This window comes from Podarcis cretensis (genome assembly GCF_951804945.1).
Source record: "Podarcis cretensis genome assembly, chromosome: 13".
NCBI lineage: Eukaryota > Metazoa > Chordata > Lepidosauria > Squamata > Lacertidae > Podarcis > Podarcis cretensis.
The window spans coordinates 20,693,015-20,700,968 of record NC_137182.1 but is presented as its reverse complement, the minus strand read 5'-3'; positions in this window follow the sequence as shown (position 1 = coordinate 20,700,968).

Here is a 7,954-nt window from a genome sequence, read left to right as displayed (position 1 = left end):
ACGGGAGCTCACCCTGTCGCAGGGATTCAAACCCCCAGCCTTCTGATCAGCAAGTCCTAGGCTCTGTGGTTTAACCCACAGCGCCACCTGTGTCCTACACCACTACACAACACAAAACACTGTTGCTGTATGTAGGTTTTATTTTATTTTATTTTATCTTATATTTTGGAAATGTTCATCCAGGTGTTTTTTTTCCCTTTACATTTTTTTGGGGGCCCCAAGAGAGTGGCTTTTTAGCTTATACGTAAATCCTATGCCCTCATCTGGGCAGGTGGAGTGAAGGGAAGTCCTTGGCAAAGAAACGTATGCTGCTTTGTGTACAAAGAATGTGCAAATGTTTGCTTAAGCAAACGGACAAGCCTTCTCCTTGCTGCGGTGCCTGTCTTGCATCTGCCAAGCCTAGGAGACCTGGCAGGCTGTAAGTCTACACCTTTCTTTAATAAAGCATCAGAACTGATGACTCTTCTTCAGTATCCCTGCACCAAACTACTCCTGCAAGACCTCGTCTGGGTCAGCAGTTCAAAAAAGCTACCCAGTGAACTTCATGGCTGAGTGGGGATTCAAACCCTGGTCCTCAGCTACACAGCTGCAAATAAAATGTTTTAAATGTGCTCTAAGGCCCCATCACCTCCTGGTAAATAGAAGGGGAAGAAATGGAGGCAGTGAGAGATTTTACTTTCTTGGGCTCCATGATCACTGCAGATGGTGACAGCAGTCACGAAATTAAAAGACGCCTGCTTCTTGGGAGAAAAGCGATGACAAACCTAGACAGTATCTTAAAAAGCAGAGACATCACCTTGCCAACAATGGACCGTATAGTTAAAGCCATGGTTTTCCCAGTAGTGATGTATGGAAGTGAGAGCTGGACCATAAAGAAGGCTGATCGCCGAAGAATTGATGCTTTTGAATTATGGTGCTGGAGGAGACTCTTGAGAGTCCCATGGACTGCAAGAAGATCAAACCTCTCCATTCTGAAGGAAATCAGCCCTGAGTGCTCACTAGAAGGACAGATCGTGAAGCTGAGGCTCCAATACTTTGGCCACCTCATGAGAAGAGAAGACTCCCTGGAAAAGACCCTGATGTTGGGAAAGATGGAGGGCGCAAGGAGAAGGGGACGACAGAGGGTGAGATGGTTGGACAGTGTTCTCGAAGCTACAAACATGAGTTTGACCAAGCTGTGGGTGGCAGTGGAAGACAGGAGTGCCTGGCGTGCTCTAGTCCACGGGGTCATGAAGAGTCGGACACGACTAAACAAGTAAACAACAACAAGGTGCAATGTACAAATGTGACATTAGATGGCGACCGTGAGCTACGCAAAACTCAATGTATTTTTTAAAACTTTTTTTAAAAAGCATTTTCACAGCGTTTTTTAATTATGTGTGTACTTTTCACAGATCCTAGTCTGACACCCAAACCACTATACCACACTACCTCCATATGCCGCCTGGTATAAAACAGCTTTTCTCTCCCCAGAGCTGATTAAATTTGCACAAATTTTATAAAGGCAATTTACTAATTTGCCTGTAGAACAGTCAGAGGCTTTGTGCATTTGTGCCACTGAAGATACTTGAGAAAATTAAGAGAAAATGTTGGATAATAATTGGATTGCTTTGTGAGCATAGAGATGATTTACAGCATCCTAGATAGTGTGGAATAATTATCTTGATTCTCCCCTGCACCCACACACCCACACCCACACCCACACACACACACACACAAAAAAAAAGGATAAAGAAGAAGGATAAAGAAGGCAATTTCATCAAGAGACTGCTTTGTGCTCTCAGTAAATGGTTTGGTTTTCTAATCTAGGACAGATATTGCACTTCTCTATGGAAAAAATGAGAGGGGAAACTTTCATTTTATTTCACAAAATGTATATGCCACTTGATTGTTGTAAAACCTCCAAGTGGTTTACAAGAAATATTAAAATCATCAATAACAACAGTTTAAAAACCGATTTAAAACATTTAAAACATTTAAAGGTCATTAAAATTAACAATAAAAAAGATTAAAGCTCCTTGGCATTGATGTGGCTGGATAGACTTGCCTAAACAAAAATGTTTGAGAGAGATAAAATCTTTATTTGCGTCTGCCACACGCCGTAGCAAAGGAATCAGATACAATAAAATACAGATATAGCTAGAGGGTTGGCTAGACAAAATGCGTTCTGAAAGTTCACAATGATACAAATAAAAGAGTGAATAACTGTCCTTGACCACAAAAAACAACAACATATGGACGAGTGTGCTTTCTTTAAAGGTAAAGGTAAAGGGACCCCTGACCATTAGGTCCGGTCGTGGCCGACTCTGGGGTTGCGGCGCTCATCTCGCTTTACTGGCCGAGGGAGCCGGCGTACAGCTTCCAGGTCATGTGGCCAGCATGACTAAGCCGCTTCTGGTGAACCAGAGCAGCACACGGAAACACCGTTTACCTTCCTGCCGGAGCGGTACCTATTTATCTACTTGCACTTTGATGTGCTTTCGAACTCTAGGTTGGCAGGAGCAGGGACCAAGCAATGGGAGCTCATCCCGTCGCGGGGATTCGAACCGCCGACCTTCCGATTGGCAAGCCCTAGGCTCTGTGGTTTAACCCACAGTGCCACCCACATCCCTGGGCTTTCTTTACTAGGCACCAAACAGGTTAGTCAGATGGTAGATCTAATTCTAATTGCCCCAGCTAAAAAATAAATGAATTGTCGTGTTTGCTGTCAAACGTGGTACTTGAGGATTGCTTCTGTCAAATTCTGCTTCAAAAACAAAAATGTTTTGAGCAGGCACCAAAAAAGAACCCAGTGACAGTCTCTTTCTGGTGTCAATAGGCAGGAGTTCCGAAGATTGATTTCCTACCTGATGTCAATAGGCAGGTTTCTCAAGTGTGGGTGCCATCATGCTGAAAGACTGATTTCTTGTAGCTGTAACATGGGCGCTATACTTCACCAGTAACAGTGCTGGCTCTGCAAATCAGAGCAGTCAAGTGGGCATGTCTATAATTCTTACATTTGCACTAGCACAGTGTTTCTCAAGCAGTGGGCTGGGCCCACCGGTGCTCTAGCCACCGTTGGCTCTGGCTCCCCCTACTGTTGGTCTTCCTGCCTGTCTGAATGTGCACTGGCTGCTACTGATTCGGTTGCAGGATTCTCCCTTTGGAACTGTTATAAGAATTTCAAGGTCTCAAATATAGAATATTCATAAATGCACACACACCTAAATGTCTAAAAAGTGTGTCACCGGCATGAAAATTTTGGGAAGTTCTGCCCTATCTATTGTCTATGCCAGGGGTCAGCAAACTTTTTCAGCAGGGGGCCGGTCCACTGTCCCTCAGACCTTGTCTGGGGCCGGACTATATTTTGGAAAAAATAATAATGAACATATTCCTATGCCCCACAAATAACCCAGAGACGCATTTTAAGTAAAAGGACACATTCTACTCATGTAAAAACACGGCGATTCCCAGACCGTCTGCGGGCCGGATTGAGAGGGCGACTGGACCGGATTCGGCCCCGGGCCTTAGGTTGCCTACCCATGGTCTATGCTCTGGTAACTTCTAGGTTAGATAACTGCAACAGATGAAGGGTGGTATACAAATGTAATAATAATGTTATAAGAATTTTCAGGTCTCAAATATAGAATAAATATTCATAAATGCACACATATCTAAATACATGAACCACGTGTCTGAAATAGAATGGGAGAGCAATCTTGAAGCCGTTTTGACTCTCCCAATGACCTCAGATATTCTTCTGCAGTAAGGGAGGCAAATGGGGAAAGCCTTCCCATTGTCATTTTGCTTGCAAATCCTACCTTAAAGGGCATATTTGTGTATGAATAGGGTGAGCCTGTGCCCTGGACTCAGGAACTAAAGTATTAACCATCACCAAAGAATGCCCAGGCTGCCCAGGTAATGCCATCAGTGACCATTATCAAGTATCCTGGCAGACAGGATTTCTGTTGTGGAAAGCCTCCTTCTGTGATGTATGTATGATGTTTTGGGGTGGGGTCTTGGGCTACAGGGTGGGCAATTTCAAAAGACTATATAAGGGCTTGTGCACCGTTGTTCAGGGTTCCTCCTCCCTCCTGCGTGTGGTGAGTGGGGACTCTGTTGCAACAGTTCCTTTAATAAAGATCAGGCTTACTAGCCACTTTGCTTCTCAATATACTCTGCTTGGCCTCTGTTGTTTTCTCCTACCGATAGGGAACCCACTTAAGGACTCTATACGGGCTCCGGAATACCCCATAAGGGAAAGGGAACAGTTTTTCTCATAACAGAACACTTGCGGCCAAACTGCGCTTCATGCAGAAAACCGGCTACTGAATCTCCCTGAGGATGCTGGTGTTTTTTCATCTTTTGTTTAACCGAAAGGCAGTTCGCTGGAGCAAGATGGCGGGGAGTTTATTTGCAATTGTAGCAGGAACAGTGGGAAAAAAGGTAAAGGTAAAGGTACCCCTGCCCGTACGGGCCAGTCTTGACAGACTCTGGGGTTGTGCGCCCATCTCACTTAAGAGGCCAGGGGCCAGCGCTGTCTGGAGACACTTCCGGGTCACGTGGCCAGCGTGACATCGCTGCTCTGGCGAGCCAGAGCCGCACACGGAAACGCCGTTTACCTTCCCGCTGGTAAGCGGTCCCTATTTATCTACTTGCACCCGGAGGTGCTTTCGAACTGCTAGGTTGGCAGGCGCTGGGACCGAGCAGCGGGAGCGCACCCCGCCGCAGGGATTCGAACCGCCGACCTTTTGATCGGCAAGTCCTAGGCGCTGAGGCTTTAACCCACAGCGCCACCTGGGAAAAGGGGAGGATAATCTCCCTCCCCCCAAACTGGGGAAAAGACAACGGCAGTGGTTTTCACTGGGAGATGGTTAAACATCCATTTTCCCCTCTGCTAGTGGTCCAGTGAAACTGTCTGCCGCCCCCAGAGATGTCTGCATTCCTTCCTTCCCTCCTTCCTTCCTTCTTTCTTTCTTTCTTTCTTTCTTTCTTTTTTAAGTTGGGAGATCAAATCAAGAATGTTTTTCTATGTAAAGGGCAGTTTGGTCCAGGAGTAGATCCTGTGTTATACATTTAGCTACTTTGTCTGTTGCATATGCAGTTTTCAAAGAGATCAGGTCTCCTTACTGGGGTGTCTTGGCTGAGCAGGGGCAAGGGGGGAAGTTCATGGATTTTAAGTCCACCTTGGATACAAAAATGTCCTTTTTTTATTTGCATAACCATATCATGGCCACAGATGACTACAGGGATAGTTATGTGTATTTAACACGGTTTCTATTTGGACATACAGTGGTACCTCAGGCTACATACGCTTCAGGTTACATACGCTTCAGGTTACAGACTCCGCTAACCCAGAAATAGAACCTCGGGTTAAGAACTTTGCTTCAGGATGAGAACAGAAATCGTGCTCTGGCAGCGCGGCGGCAGCAGGAGGCCCCATTAGCTAAAGTGGTGCTTCAGGTTAAGAACAGTTTCAGGTTAAGAACGGACCTCCAGAACGAACTAAGTTCTTAACCGGAGGTACCCCCTGTAGTCCTAACCCACTTTGAGACTGAAAGCTATGAAGGGGAGACACTGAAATGGCAGTACGGTGGTACCTTGGTTCTCAAACTCCTTGGTACTCAAACAACTTGGAACCCAAACACTGCAAACCTGGAAGTAAGTGTTCTGGTTTGCGAACTTTTTTCAGAAGCTGAACATGCTCCGTTTTGAGTGTTACGCTTCTGATTTGAGTGTTACACTGAGGTCTGTCTGCTTTTGCTATTTATTTTGCATTTTTGTTTCTGCAGCTCTTTTTTTGTTTTTGTGACGGTGTGGAACCCAGTTCAGCTACTGATTAATAGACTGTGTGACTGCACTACATTGTTTATTGCATTCATTTTATGGATCAATGGTCTCGTTAGATAGTAAAATTCATGTGGAATCCTGTTTTAGGGGTTGTTTTTAAAAGTTTGGAATGGATTAATCTATTTTGCATTACTTTCTATGGGAAAGCATGCCTTGGTTTTGGAACGCTTTGGTTTTGGAACGGTCTTCCGGAACAGATTAAGTTTGAGAACCAAGGTACCACTATAGTAACTAAAAGCAATGGATTCCCCTCACCTCTGCGCCGGTGAACAGCTTCCTTTGGATATTACAGAATGTAGGCTCTAGATGGCGGTATTTCACTTCAGTGGACAGGAGAGGAGACGATTTATCTTGCTGTTTGTGGGGTCAACTATTTGAACCAGTTAAAAGCTGCTTCGTCCTCATGAAAACTCCAATTTACGCATACCCTCCAGCATTCCTCTGATGAAAAAAGGGGCTTCCTTTTCTATTATTATTATTATTATTATTATTATTATTATTATTATTACAGTGGTGCCCCGCAAGACGAATGCCTCGCAAGATGGAAAACCCGCTAGACGAAAGGGTTTTCCGTTTTGGAGGCGCTTCGCAAAACGAATTTCCCTATGGGCTTGCTTCGCAAGACGAAATGTCTTGTGAGTTTTTCCGACTTTTTTCCCTCCCCCCCCCTTTTTCTAAGCCGCTAAGCCGCTTATCAGCTGATCCGCTAAGCCGATAAGCCGATAAGCCGCTAAAAGCCACTAAAAGCCGCTAAGCCGCTAATAGCGCTAATCCGATAAGCCGTCAATGGGCTTGCTTCGCAAGACGAAAAAACCGCTAGACGAAGAGAATCGCGGAACGGATTCTTTTCGTCTTGTGAGGCACCACTGTATTATTATTATTATACCCAGCCCATCTGAGCTGCTCCAGCCACTCTGGGCTGCTTCCAACATATATAAAAACATAATAAAACATCAAACCTTATCAAACTTCCCCATACAGGGCTGCCTTCTAAAGGTTGTCTAAAGTAACTGGACTAAAGTAACTAGATTAAACTAAGTAACTCCTTGGCTCGGGGGTTGCATAACTCCATATCCTCCAACATTTCTCTGATGAACATAGGGACGTCCTAAGGAAAAGCGGGACATTCTGGGGTCAAATCAGAAACACCCCACACCTATAGTTTGAAGTTGTAGAATCCGTTCTACCACCACCTTCTGCTAATATGTGCAGGCCAGGCTGAGTTCTAGATCTGTTCAGACCAGCTACTTACCGAAGGGGAGGAAGGAAGCCCAAAGCTCAATAGAGCTAATGTCATGTATGAGATGTATTAATACAATGAATGTATTGGAATGTATGTTTGATGAAAACTAATAAAAATTTAAGTTGGAAAAAAAAAAGATCTGTTCAGACCAGCTGACGTTTCTCATTCAGTAAGAAACTCTGCATGTACTCTTCCTATGGGTTTGATCCATATTGATGGTTACATTTCATTCCAGTTGAAATCTATGGGATATACTTGACCTGTTGAGTTCAATGGGACTCAAGTGAAGCTAATTTGCAGGAGGACATCCTTTGCATTTCCACTTGGAGGCAAGTCTCACTGAATTCAACGGGACTTAGTGTCAGATAAGGCTAATATGTAAGAGTGGGAGATGTGCGCAAAATTCAAATAAGTGTGAATTTTGAAATATGGTTTTGTTTCAGTTCCCATTTTGTTTGGGAAAGCATGGATTTGATCAATTCCAGACCCTCCAAGCACCCCTATTCTCCAGGAACTGTCCCAGATTTACAGAAGCCATCCCAGTTTCTGATTTGATCCCTGCTTTACCTTAGGATATCCCTATTTTCACCAGAGAAGTGTTGGAGGATATGGAATAGGATGTCCCTATTTTCATCAGAGAAATGTTGGAGGGGGTGTCTCTGTTTTTCATTGGAGAAATGTTGGAGGGTATGAAATAGGCAAACTCCGCTCTCCAGATGTTTTAGGACTACAACTCCCATCATCCCTAGCTAACAGGACCAGTGGTCAGGGATGATGGGAATTGTAGTCTCAAAACCTCTGGAGGGCCGAGTTTGCCTGTGCCTGAAATAGGATGTCCTTATTTCCATCAGAGAACTGTTGAAGGACATGCAATTCAGCTTT